The following is a 15,000-nucleotide window of genomic DNA, read 5'->3' on the forward strand; positions in this document are numbered from 1 at the left end:
CATACTGATGAGAGAGAGAGGAGGCTGGTCTGATCTGCATCACAGAGACTTGGCTTGATGATACGATCGCTGACTCAGATCTTTCCCTATAGCTGGATTTGTGGCAGGGTGTGTGTGTGTGAGTCACTCACTTTTCAGCTCTCATTTGCAGAAAATTTTGAGAAAATCAGAAAAAATAATACATGATAATATGAAGCCAGTGTCTATAATACATTATAATCGTACTTATAACACATCATAATGCCATCATAATGCATTATAAGTATAGCCATAATCATGCATAGTCAGTTATAATGTTGTATAACATTATAAACACGTTACTTACAATCTGTTATACAGCTTTTTCATTACCACTTAAATGAAAAAAGCTTTATAACAGATTATGAGTAATGTTATATATTTATTTCTTACAATCTGTTATAAAGCTTTTTCATTACCACTTAAATGAAAAAAGCTTTATAACAGATTATGAGTAATGTTATATATTTATTTCTTACAATCTGTTATAAAGCTTTTTCATTACCACTTAAATGAAAAAGCTTTATAACAGATTATGAGTAATGTTATATATTTATTTCTTACAGTCTGTTATAAAGCTTTTTTATTACCACTTAAATGAAAAAAGCTTTATAACAGATTATGAGTAATGTTATATATTTATTTCTTTATAAAAAATATACAGAAATAAAGGTGTGTCCAAACTTTAGACTGGTAGTGTATGTACAGATAAAGTTCTTGGGTAACACTTTATAATAACCATCATTAATAAATGGTAAATTGATAGTTAATTAAACTTTAGTTAATAGTTATTTTACTGTTAACAAACAATGAAATGATCATTAATAATGTTTACTAATTATTAGTAACGCTATAATTTGTTATTTTATCATTCGTTTGTGTAATATAAAATAATTTGTTTATAAATTATATATTGTATCATAGCTTTTTACCCTTTTTACCGTCTCTTATCAGCTATGATACAATATATAATTTATAAACAAATGATTTTATATTACACAAACGAATGATAAAATAACATAAATTATAGCATTACTAATAATTAGTAAACATTATTAATGATCATTTCATTGTTTGTTAACAGTAAAATAACTATTAACTAAAGTGTAATTTACCATTTATTAATGATGGTTATTATAAAGTGTTACCAGTTCTTGTGACTGATCCAAAGTCAGCAGATGGGTCCTTAAACTCCCTGCCTGAGGACAAACTGTATCCTCTTTAAAACCACAACCTGAAAACGAATTTAACAAACGCGCATTTACCTAATAACTTGTTTTTGCTCTCTTCGTCCTGTGGAAAATACATTTTGGATTTTAATTTGTTTGCCGGGAGTCTGGCATGGTTTCTCAAATTTGCCTTTAGCTGGCCTCCACGAGCCTGCGGGCGTTAATGGATCCAGCAGCGCAAATCATCCTTTAATCACCGCTGACTGTTTGTTTTTTTTCCTCCTTTTATTTCACAGCTGTGTCGAGAAAGGTGCCGCGCCAACGAGGTTCCTCCTCTGATTATGCTTGATGAATGCTTTATGATGTGCGTGAAATACAAAGAGAGCCCGGTAGGCAGACAGACACACCGAGGACTAATGTTACTTCTGAAGAATAGACGGAACGAGCAAAGGGGGGGGGGGGGGGGGAGAGACTGCCAGACGGAGCTCCTGAGCTCTAACAGCCATAATGGGCTGATTACTGGCTGAGTAAGCGCAGTTCATTAAATCCTCTAAAACAGTGGTTCTCAACGTGGGGTCCGGGGACCACCAGGGGTCCTTGAGGGCATTCCCGGGGGGGTCCCCAGCAAATTGATGAATTGTTAAACTTCATTATTTTGTCATTTTAGAATGACTATTTTGATCATAGTTTCTGTGTTATCTCTCCACCAGTACAGAGAGTCATGGAATTCTGGACAAAATCATATCCGACAATAAAAATATTCTCAGATTTGGGTCCGAGAGACAAATGGGGGTCCGTGGCCCTAATGTGGACTAAATTAGGGTCCTTGATGTGAAAAAGGTTGAGAACCACTGCTCTAAAACAGTGATTCCCAACCAGGGGTACTGGAGCAGCTTGCAGGGGGTACGTGGAAAGATTGGGGATTACAATTTATTTCCAAAATGATAAAAAAAAAAAATATTCCAAGTCATTTCATAAGCCCATTGCTAAAATGGTACATGTGCGCCGCAACTAGCAGGGGGTTGGCAGGTGTCAACACTACTCTGTGAAGAAACCCAACTAAAACCAACTAGCTAGCAAACATGGATAAATAGCTCAAAAAAGGTCCAGTTGCTGTCACTCCGGATTCAGGTTTAGGGGAAGCCCGGTGACGAAAGGAAAAAAAGAGGCCAGTGAAAAATATATTTTGTATGGATTTACTTCCACAGATCCACCGTAGCCACAGTGTTTTCTTTGCGGTGAAGTCCTGACAAATAATTCAATGAAGCCAGTCCATCTACAGCGGCACCAGAGCACCAAACACTCAGGAAGTCTTGGTAAAACTGACAAAACCTGTCAGAATTTAAGTCAAGTCAGACTACACTGAAGAAAGCGACAAAATGAATATTATTCTTTCACTCACAATAAGTGTAAATGTCTTTGTATTAAAGGGGGAGTCATTCAAATGATTTTCATTTAATAATCGGTTGTGTTAGATCCTAAAAGTTTAATATGAGTTTAATAGAACAAATTTAGGAGAATCATCAACACGCATGAGTGAGGGGGAACTACTGGCATGGCAGAACAGCTCAAGGGGTACATAAGACAAAAGCCTCCAAAGCTGGACGCAGCTTCCGGTAAGAAGAAGAGTCTGATTTCAGAGTTTTAACCCGGGCTTTAACCTATGGAGAGGCATTTTACTTTATTGATTCCTGTAGGGAGATCCTCTTTTCTCTTCTCTTCCCCCCCCCTTCCTGTGGAAACTGTCAACTGTTTTAAGTATCTGGGAACACACATAGATGACAAACTGAGTTTCACAGACAATGTTGATTTTATATGTAAGAAAGGTTGGAGTTGCACTTTTTTTTTGATGAAAATGTAATAATATGGTGCATTATGTAATAACCAACCAAAATGGATGTCTTCATTCATAAAAATCGTTATAACATTATAACAACAATATTTATTTTATGCATTCTAGCATTCTAGCACACGCCCCCTCCACCCTGAGTTTGAGCTGCTCCCTCAGGGTGACGCTGTAGAAAACCCCCGGCAAAGAAAAACATCTACAAGGGTTCTTTTATCCCAAATGCAATTAATGTGGTCAACAAACTACAGTAAACTAGAATATGGGAGTGTAGGCTGTACACTGTGGGTATGAACGCACTGGTGTTGTACAGCTGAGAGATCTTTGTTCTGTTAATGTGATGTTTTGTTGATGTTTTGTTGATGTTTTTATCTTGTGGACTTGTTTGTGTTTAGATTTTCCTGGGTGAGACCAAGGACAATTTTCCTGCCTCGGCTAGACAATAAAGTTTATTCTATTCTCTGTTCTATTCTATTCCACAGGGAGGTCAGAGGTCAAAGCTCCTCCTCTCCTCTCCAGCTACCACCGAAGGGGGGGGGGGGATCTAGTGGAGGAGAGGAGGCAGCGAGGGAAAGTGGAGGCCATTTGGCATTTATGAAGTGACCTTATCATAACTGACAGAACCCAAGCTCACAGTATGACTCACAGCCAGTCAAAACTTTTACGCATGAATATGCCGGTATCTGCCTATAGAAAGCAGTCATGAGGTTTGGGGAAATCACAAATCCTCTGGCCATTCAGGTTGGTCGATTCAAAATCATCCTGGAGGAAAGTGAGTCCCATTTTCTTTTGTGCTGTACAAATTATGATTATTTAAGAGAGTTACTGTTCCATGAAACCCTGAAATATTCTGGTGTTCAGATGAGCAAAAACTGGAATGGCTGTTTAATTTTGATGTGTTTAAGTTTGCTAACTTTATCTCAAAAGCTTGGAAAAGAAGGCAAGATAGATCGTTTAATTCATATTTATTTTGATTTAGATGATTTGATTTTGATTGATTTCAATGATTTAGGAGTTCTGCCCTACTGTGATTATACAATGATGGTCTGAAGATCTGAAGGTGAAAGATGCTTTAGTTTCCTTATTTTCTTTCTCTGTTGTTTGACAATGTATACACTGTATTCTGGTCGGCCTGGGCATACAGTTGTATGCACGACACAATAAAATTTCATTCATTCAATCATTCATTCACTAATCCAGATGAGCGGCAGCCACTGTGGAAATCCTCCTGCAGGAGAGAGGGTGAAATAAAGGCTGTAATTACTTGGCATGGGATCGAATCCAGAACCTTCTCCCTCATTTTGTCTCTTTTTCTCGTAACTCCTACCGTACCTGTGAAGTGAATCCGCTGCCTGAGAGGATGGAGCTCGCTGCCCACTCCCACAGTGTTGATATAACTGCTCCAATCAGGCCGCTGTAAGCTGCAGCTCAGCCGCAACAGAGAGGTTTTAACAACAGGACTGAAGAGCCTTGTGCTGCGGTGATTAGCTTTCCTCCCACACTCCGCCTTCCACCTCTGTCTTGGCTCTCATGGTTATTTCTTTTGTGATCCGTCTGCTCACTGTGGCTTTGACCCTTGACTGCTTTACTATTTGGTTGCGTGCAGGCTGGTGATCTAGGAATTGAAGCTTTTTCTACTGTTGCTCTCATTGTAAGCCGTTCTGGAGAAGAGCTTCAGCTGCCTAAAGTGTAAAAGTTACTGTACAATGGTGTGAAGTACGGAAGCCCATTGAGGACATACTGTATATTCATACCTTTTATTGACACTGTTTTCCCGTAATAACGAGTAACGTTTTTTTTTGTTTTCTCGAGATATAGAGTTATTTATGTCATTATCTTGAGATAATTGTCCCCCACCAAAGGGGGGACTATGGATCGGTCTCTGTCCGTCCGTCCGTTTGTTCGTTAGTCACACTGTAATGTTGACTTTGTGCCGCTAGGGGGCGACATTGACAATGAATGGGGACTCAGTGGTAAAGCAGGTCATACGGTTAAAGTTACCATACAATGTGGGGGACAATGAATGGGAACTCAGTGGTAAAGCAGGTCATACAGTTAAAGTTACCATACAATGTGGGGGACAATGAATGGGGACTCAGTGGTAAAGCAATCCAGTTAAAGTTATCATAGGTAACATAATAGTCTGGGTTAGGGTTAGACACACACTTGGAGACATCAGACTGGGTTGATGTGTTGAAGTGAGAGTCAAACCTCTAACCACAAGACACTGTAGTTATTGTACAGTTGTTGGACTGTTGGTCTGTTATTGCATCATCACTGCACTACCACTGTGCCTCAGTGTTCACTACTTATATCATATTACCACTTACCTACTGTGCAATACCATATATCACTTATCATTTAGCATTTATATTATTCATAACACTCATGCTCCTGGTGTTGTATGTTATATTGTATATTGTATTATAAATTGAATTGTAGTGTACATTGTGTAATGTACGGATTGTATTTATTGCGTATTGTAGTTCTTATATTTTGTACTGTATTGAGCAAAAACAGGACAATTACAGTTACTACATTTCAAGATATAACTTTCAAGATAAGCCTAATTCTGAGGAGAGTAGGCAACAGAAATATATGGTCAATCTGTCCTTTCATTGTCCCATACCAAAATGCTTATACAATTTCACTCATATTTCAAGTTCACTCAGCAATCACTGACTGACCCAAGGGTGGAACTACATCACCGGTGGGGGACGACATGTTTACTATTTGCTTGTTAACACATTGTTTTCCCAGGATAACGAGAACATTTTCTCGATCTATATTATCTGTAATAGCAAGACATAATGCTGTTTCAGGCCTTGAGAGAAATGTGATTGATAGCCTCCTGTTCCTCTGACATCGCTCCACAGGATGATCATACGTTTCCTGAAATTATTTTAAATGTCACGATCCAGCCTCCGTGACACCTGTCTGCTGGTGTGGGTGTGTTTTGGTTTTGTCTGTCTGGCTGTTCGTTTCCCTTTTCCCTCGCCCGCTCTCTCCCGGATCAAGCCATCACCGCTCCTCTTCGCTCCAGTATAAAGACGCTGCAGAGAGAGCCAGTCACTGATCGCTGTGCCATACATGGTTTGTTGTCGTGCACACTTCCAGCTCTCTAAGTTATCTGTTTGCCAGCAACTTTGCGCCTGTTCTCCCTGTCAGCGGGTTTCCGTAGCTGAAGTGTGTTTATGTAACTTTCTAAGAGACAGAGAGCAGAGAGAAGTCAGCTCCCTGAAGGCAGAGTGTTACAGGATCTTCACACAGCCTTCCCACCTCTCTTCCTCCAATTATTAGTCATTTCCCAGCAACATAATGTTCGTTCAGTCTGTGGCTGTGGTTAAATAAACTACTGCTCTGCACTCGGCTAGTTCTCCTGAGATCAAAGACAAAATCATCTTTATCTGTATCCTGTGTTTACCGGTGTCATACGCACACAGAGCTTGCAGATTGCATTTGGAGGGCAATTTGCACGTTATTTGCGGCTCATTTGCTTGAGCTAAGAGTGCAGAGTTTTCATCTTATTTACTAAGAAATTGATGCAAATCAAGTTGTGGTGCAAACAAGCCCTTGAAAGGAGCTGTACATAAGCAAATAGCCCCTTCATCACCAACTGTAAGAGCAAGTAGCTTCAGCTGTAAGACTGATCCGCTGAGGTCGGCACCCTCGCACCCTAAAACCGCGTTCAGATCGCAGCGTTCTCTGATCTGATGTGAGGTTCTCATTTGGAAACCCTCTCCCTCGCTTCCTGACCTGCTGGAGATGATGCTGTGTCTTACAGAATAATGGCAACACTGATTTCTTTGCACAGTCTTCCCACTCCTTTCAAAGAATCTTATAGTAAACTGTTTGAACAATTTAAAGCTTCTCTACTCTCCAGTGTTTTATTTTGTGTCTTGAGGTCCATTCAAAGCTGTGTGTGTGGTGTCATGTGCCAAAAACACTCTCAATCCATTTTTACATGTTTATTTTCCAGCATCTCTCTGAGCCTTACCAAGAACAGGCCGTTTCTGTCGCCGTGTCTTTAAGGCTCATTAATATTAACGACCCCTCTGTTCTGATTGGCTAACCGTTTTGTGAACCGAGAGTGAAACGTGAGACGCCGCGGCCTGGGCAGCTACAGGTAGGGAAAACTCTCTGGTAATAAACAATGACAACCGCTCAACCGCTTTGAAAAAAACACTTTGTTAGTCTATTATTTCTTACAAAAATGATAATGAGTGAACCGTGCGTTTTGATACTTTCACCATGTTTAGATAGACCATCCAACTCCTTTAGCATCACAGAGGCAAGGGGAGTCCTGCTTTACACCAGATGGGACCTTTAATAATTTGTTTCTAAGCATTTGTTTCAAGCTATAGTTCATTGTTAACTCATTTTAACCTTGTTTTTATGCTAATTATCCTTGGACCCCTCAGGTTAGTGGTGATACTTAAGTACTGTTACTTTGTTGATATTTTACTGAAGTAGACAAAGTTACGGAAGTCCAAACGGCTCGTTTAGAGGCTCGCTTTTCTAATATGGATTGTGAGGATTTAGTTGGCGACCGTGCATTTTAATAATTTTGAAGACTGCTGGACCCCAGGAAAACTAGTCTGTCGCTTGCGCATCGACTAATGGGGATCCACAATAAACAATAAACACTAAAAACTGCTGGAGTTTTACATTAATATCTTGCCTAGCGCAGCTCTAATTCCAAATATACAGAAACTGTATTAACGTTTATTGAAATAAATGGTTTAATCTTCATGACAAAAGTGCTTCTGACTGAAATTGTTTTTTTTTAGCTTAAGCTTAAATTAAGCAATGTTACACGAGAGGGTAATATTCGGCTCAAGCGCCTCAGTCCTGACCGCATCACTGAAGTGCCAAAAATGACGGTAAAGCACACCCTCGAGTGTAATATTGCGATTATACAACGGTTACCAACAAAATAAAAGATATAATCAAAATGTATTCATATTGTGGGGCAATTTTTGCTAGTGTTATCTCCGTTTCCCTGGAAATACATGGGGTCAGACTAATAACTGGAAAACAATCAGTCACGTCAGTATGTAATGGAACCTAGTTTACTACTCCAGCAAGTAGGCGGAGCCTTAGTAACGACCTGCAACAGAGACGATTTCTAGTCCCTGTTGAGTCAGCCAGCCAACTTGAGCTAATGCTTTCTAGAGATCGTGGGATTTCCCAAACTGAATAAATACCACACATATAAACACAAAACTGCCTTGCTAGCTCAATCTGGTTGTAACTAAGATATCTGCTGAAAAATATAATTTTTCCATGGACAGATTTAGCTACTACGTCCGCGAACTTCACATGTATTTTTAAGCTAGTAGCGCCGTGTCACCGACTCACCGGCACAGCTGATGGAGGATGCCAGAGCGTCTAGTAACAAGGCTGAAAGGGGGTTATATTTAAATATATTGTATAATAATATATGGCGGAGTAATCTTTTTAGTGATGAGCACGGCTAGGTGTGCTGTCATGCTGATTTGATCACGTTCTAAATGTCTAGTTGACCAATCAGATTGCTTGGTCGGAACTACCTGTTGTATAATAATATATTCAAATTTGTTATGCCTTTTTCTTAAACTGAGCCTCACCGTCTCTTCTCATTATTCACATCTTTCTGTTAGCCAGCAGGATGTATTTGATATCAAGTGCATCCTTGGGAGTCTTCATTTCATTTAAAACATCTACTCTGAAACATTTAAATGTGAGCAAATGAGATGCAAACAAAGCTGAATATTCCTGAATCGTCCTCCGGTGGCTGATAGGAGTTTAACATTGCTCTCATTTGTCTTAACACTTTTATTACCGTCACTCTGATGTTCGGTTAGCTAATAGTCTATTCCCTTGACTATGCTGTAATGTCTTGATAAAAGGCCGATTCATTTCTCTGTCAACTAGCTGTCTCATCTAATGATATCAGTTTCCTCTGGCTCTACTGGAGGTGAAAGAAAAAAATGATTTCAAAGTCGAGGATTTAAAGGGGAAAGATGCTATTTTATGTGCCGGGATGCCTCAGCAGGTGGCGTGAGACAAAATGAGACAGATTTTTTAACTGTTTTTTATCTAGTTAAAATCAACAGAGTGGGCAAACTTTCAGCTGCTCCCTGCTTCACATTCACACAATTCCACTCTTTCACACTGATTGGCCACCCTCGGTGCCTTTTATTGTCTGTTTAACTCTGATTGACACATTGAAATTGGCTGTAAGATTGCACTATTTTAAATGACCAAGGTGTCCTTTTTGACAGAAAGAAGTGCTGAAGAGTGTCAATAATGTGTTTCATTTTTTCCAGATATTTCTCAGTCTAGTCCAGTCTGTTTTTCAACTAAATAATCACTGGACAGTACAAGTCAAATGAATCCTTGCAGTGATAGAAACTTTGTCCTGCAGGTAATAATTTGTTTAAAGGTCCCATATCCTCCACTGTCCAGCGTTTTATTTTGTGTCTTTCTGTCCATTCAAAGCTGTGTGTGTGGTGTCATGAACCAAAAACACTCTCAATCCATTTCTCCATGTTCATTTTCCAGCATCTCTCTGAGCCTTACCAAGAACAGGCTGTTTCTGTCGCCGTGTCTTTAAGGCTCATTAATATTAACGACCCCTCTGTTCCGGCTAACCGTTTCCAGAGTGAAACGTGAGACGCCGCGGCCCGGCGGCTACAGGTAGGGAAAACTCTCCGGTATTAAACAATGACAACCGCTCAACTGCTTTGTTAGTCTTTATCATCACAGAGGCAAGGGGAGTCCTGCTTTACACCATATGGGACCTTTAATAATTTGTTTCTAAGCATTTGTTTCAAGCTATAGTTCATTTTTAACTCAACCTTGTTTTTATGCTAATTATCCTTGGACCCCTCAGGTTAGTGGTGATACTTAAGTTCTGTTACTTTGTTGATATTTTACTGAAGTAGAATTAAAAGTACTGGTGTAAAAATCTTCTCCAGCAAAAGTAAAACGTGTCTGATTTAAAATGTCCTCAGAGTAAAAGTTCCTGAGTTCCTCTTTAGAACAGAGAACGTTGTTAGCTGTGATCTTTTCCATGTGATTCTAAAAGGAGAGAGGACAGAGTTCAATTAGAGTAAATGTAATTAGTTACCTCCAGCCTTGCCGATACCTGATATTTAATAAAAGGCAGATATCGGTCTGATAGATCAATATAACCCCCAATCTACTATCTTTGAGACAGACTGGGCTGCAGCGGCTGATGCTGAAGAGATGGAGGATGAGAAATGTTTTTGATGGCTGCAGGTAAATGTTAAAACTCTCTCTCTCTCTCTCTCTCTCTATCTTCTCTCTCTCTCCCACTCGCTTATCTTTCAATTGAAAATGGATTTCCAGCCAGGTACACGCTGGGCTTCTCCATCGCCCATGGTAACAGCGCGCACTCCTGACGCGCCGTCACGACCCTCGTCTCCGTGGAAACCGGGCGGTCCAGTCGGTGCCATACGTTAGTCCATGAGTCACAGGGCCGTAATCACCGCATGACTTATACACTCCGCTTCCCGAAGGAAATCGATTCACATGCAATTATGATGAGTACAGGATGTCTTTAATGTGTTCTCCAGTGTGTGTGTGTGTGTGTGTGTGTGTGTGTGTGTGTGTTTCTGTGTGCAATCATATGCAGTGATGAGATGGTAAGTAAAAAGTAGGGTAAACTATTGCCTGTGTTAAAAAAACAAAAAACAAAAAATACATTACTTTATGCTTTCTTTCGCCTTACCTATGGAAGCCTATTGAGGACATAAATTCATGTTTTATTTACACCGTTTTCCAGTGATAACAACTTAACTTTCTGTTTTCTCGAGATATCAAGGTATTTATGTCATTATCTTGAGAAAACATTTTGTTTTCCTGAGATCTGAGATTATAAAGAGCTAATTTTCTCATTATTTCGGGATAAGAATAAAAAAATTGTTTTCTCAAGCTAAAGATAGATAGATAAAGAGATCATTTTCTGCTTGGAACTAACATCCTAAAGGAAAGCATATTATTCAAAACCCAAATGTTGACGTTTAGGGTATCTTCAGTCAGTCAGCATGTTGTCATGTCAAGTTGGAAATCTCAAGGAACAATATACATTTTTTTTTTTTAAGTTTTGTTTCCTCGAAATAAGGAGATAATTACTCTATGTGCGTTACTTTGTATCTTGAAATAATGAGAAAATGACATCATTATCTTGGGAAAACAAACTGTTATCTCGAGATAATGACATAAATAACTTTATCTGGAGAAAACATAAAATTAACTTGTTATCACAGGAAAACAGCCTAAATAAATTGCATGAATATGCTCTTCCATACTTAAGAGACCCTATCCTTATAAATTACATCAGTTTGATAACACATACTTTTAATGCAATGGTTCTCAACCTGGGGGTCGGGACCACCCAGGGGCTCCTGAGATCATTTTGGAGTGAGATGATTTATGAGATGGGGGAAAAAAAAATTCTACTATACCAATTTCTTATCATGTCTATATTTGTTTTTTTCTCTATTTTTTGCTTTTTGCTTGTGAAATACTGAATAGTTTGCAGCCTCTCGGTCTCCTCTGATAATTGAAACAAGCTGAAAAAGGAAAATCGTTGTTTATTATCAGCGCCTGTACGCCTGTATTAACATGTTTTGTTGTGTACCAGTGTGTGTTGAGAGTGTGTGGAGCCGCTGGGAACTTCATGTCATCATTGCAGTCTTAATTGGCTTTGCTTTAGAGCAGGTAGGGAGCAGAATAGAATAGATTTAAATAGAAGTGTAATTGCCTGGGAGAGAGTCTGTTTTGCACATGAAAAGGTTTGGCAGCGAATACAGAGTGTGATCAGAGTGTAAAACACAGAGAGCGAACACATGTGTACACAAAGGTAAAAAAGAAGCTTGCTCTAAAGGGACAATTCACCCTCCAACTGAATTCACTGAATGACCCTCAGATTTCATTAGACCGACTGGAGACTCGACAACCGATATCTGCAAACACGAAGAAATCTCTGGTGCGGTTTTCAGTTTTCATGATTTCGTTTTCAAATCTTCTCCGGCTCAGGATAAGAATAACATCGTTTATAATGATTCGCAAATAAATGTAGGTCTCTTGTGTCTGTCCGTTTATGTAATTGACAATTCATTTTCAATGAGAATGCGCCCATTGTCTGGACAGAACCGGAGGCGTTTCTTGGTTTCTTTTGGGAAAATGACGGCGAACACCGAGACCTTGGCGGAGGCGCTAATTAACGCGGTGACACCATCCTGTTGTACGACTCCTCATCAAAGCGTTACGGAAGACAAGAAGATGAAACGGAGAAAGCCTGGCGTAACGTTGGGATGACTGAAGCGTTGCCAGGTCGGGTCTCGGCAAGTTAATGCCATGAACTCACAGGAACGAGTCTGTTTCTTTCTGTTTTCTTTGAAATATCGCAGCTAGGATAGGATCTTGGCATCCACGTTTTCTTCTTACGTCCCAAAACAACCCAACTGACAGGAATCCATCTGTCAAAGGTTCAGACTGTTTTCTGACGGATCGGGGTATGTCCGTCCCCTAAGTCGTCACGATACTGGACTCTTGATTGGCTGACAGCAGCAGCTCCTCGAATTCAAACGAGTGGAGGCTTTCCGGTTCAAGTGCTGCAAGCTGGCCTGACGGATGGATTCCAGTTATCTCAGCAAGAAATCTCAGCAGTTGGCCAAGTAATCACTGAGTCATTGCTATCGATCAAGAATCAACCCACGCGGATTACGGCCATCTTGTGCTGTGGGGAAGAAAACCCTGAATTATTGTCCCTTTAAGTGGACACATCAAGGACACATCAGCGGTATTTGTGGACAGAAGGGAGAGAGAGTCTCAGTCATGCAGCTGTCAAGTCTGCTTCATCTTCAATTTGTTATTTTTGGGTGTAGAAGCTTTAAGAAAAGACTTTAGCGATGGAGAACTACAACAGAACAAGCAGATAGTAAACATGTCGTCCCCCACCGGTGATGTAGTTCCACCCTTGGGTCAGTCAGTGATTGCATTGCTGAGTGTACTTGAAATATGAGTGAAATTGTATGAGCATTTTGGTATGGGACAATGAAAGGACAGATTGACCATATATTTCTGTTGCCTACTGTGGGAGATTTTGACTCACCTGAAGGCCCGTGAAGGCCTGCATGAATGTTTAATTAGTATGATATCCAGTATACAGGGATGTTGATGATTATAGCAAGCATATGATGTCAGTGTTCATAATGAGAATATATTGATTTATTGAAAGGATTGTGTACATATTTCTAGATTAAAGCTTTTTTATTAAGATGTTTGAAGTCATGTAGACACCATTATTTTTTATCAGTATTTGAGGTCACGTCGACACCATTATTTATGGAAAAAGCAGAAGTAGCAATTAAAAATAATGGTGTATTAAGGTGAAGGAAAGTTAGGGGAATTATGGAAGGAGGTACCTGTTATTAAGCTCCACAAAAGGTGGAGCGTATTAAAGAATATAAAAGGATGAACAACAAAAACCAAATCAGTTGCACCATGGTCCAACTCAGATTACTTGTATCTGTGTTGATTTTTCAGTAAACTTTTATCATATTGAACTCTACTGCACTTGTTTGAATTATTGGATGACAGTATTTGAGAACTGTGGCTGAGGACCTGAGGACATCTGGCCCAGCTGAAGGTTTTTCTCCCACACTACTCTCCTCAGAATTCGGCTTACAAGTTATATCTTGAAATGTAGTAACTGTAACTGTCCTGTTTTTGCTCAATACAGTACAAAATATAAGAACTACAATACGCAATAAATACAATCCAGGCAGGGGGAAAAACGGAGCGGGCCGATCACAGTTCTTGCGATCGTCCTACGCACAGTTATATTTTTGGTGAGGCGCACTAAGCTATGTGAAGCTTGCTGAATGTGAAGCAGGAACGGAGCTGAAGGGAGAAAACAGGCTCCAACTTTACCAAGATATATCAAGGAGGGGGGAAAAAAGGCTTGTTTCCATTGTAGTGCCAATCATGAGCCTGAAATATACTCATGTATTCATACAGTCATCCTCAGTACTGACACTAATTAGCCTTCCATCCTGTCAGTGGCGACAGATTCAGGGTTTGTCTCTGATGAAAGGGGATTTATTTTAAGTACAAAAGTACAGGCTGAACTGTCCAAGATCCCATTTACATCTTTACATCTTTACGTTTGTATTTTAGTCGTTTCACTGACTCTCTTATCCAGAGCGATTTGCAGAGACCGCGAGAGATGGCCTAAAGTCCTGGATCACCAACATCAGTGTTGGGCAAAAATACTCTGAAAATGTAATCAATTACTCTTTTACTTAGTATTCATAAATCGCATTACTTTACTAATTCCTCAACAGGAGCAGTAGTTAGTTAATTAGTTCCACTCACTGGCGGTAGTGGCTCCTTGTTCCCCCCCACCCCCCCCGAGTTTCTCATCGCTGTGTTGCGTATCAGATGCTTTGATAAATCGAATGTTGTGTTTTTTTGACGTGGAAAGAGTTTTGCTGCCACACAAAGTTTACAGCCGACCAGAATGATCTTTGCATCCTTGACTGAGATCAATTCAAAGTAAAATGGGAAAACTTCCAGCTGCTGAAAGTCTGCGTCTCTCCCTCACCCTCCAGCTTTTGTTTTTTTTTTTTTTTAGCTAATAGTCGACATAAACCTGCTGCAAGTCCTTAAGATACAGATGAGGAAAAAAAAATTCAAAGGAGAGAAAAGAAAAGGATGAAGTGGTTTCAGGTTTAAGTAACGCAGGAATGGAGCGTTTCTGGGATTAGTAACTGTAATGTAAATCATATTATCACCCAACACTGATTATAAGCAGCCAACAGCAAGGAGGTCAAGAGTCAGAGGTCACAGCACCCTGACAATAGATGGACCAAAATATAGTTGGGACCCTTGAATGATCATGTATGGTGGAGAAGTGCTGGGAAAAGAAATGAGATGAGGAGAGAAGCATCA

Source organism: Centroberyx affinis, unplaced genomic scaffold, assembly GCF_046629955.1.
Source record: "Centroberyx affinis isolate AG114_WGS23_722 - 3 ecotype Tasmania unplaced genomic scaffold, CSIRO-AGI_Caff_v1 ptg000651l_1, whole genome shotgun sequence".
Classification (NCBI taxonomy): Eukaryota; Metazoa; Chordata; class Actinopteri; order Beryciformes; family Berycidae; genus Centroberyx; species Centroberyx affinis.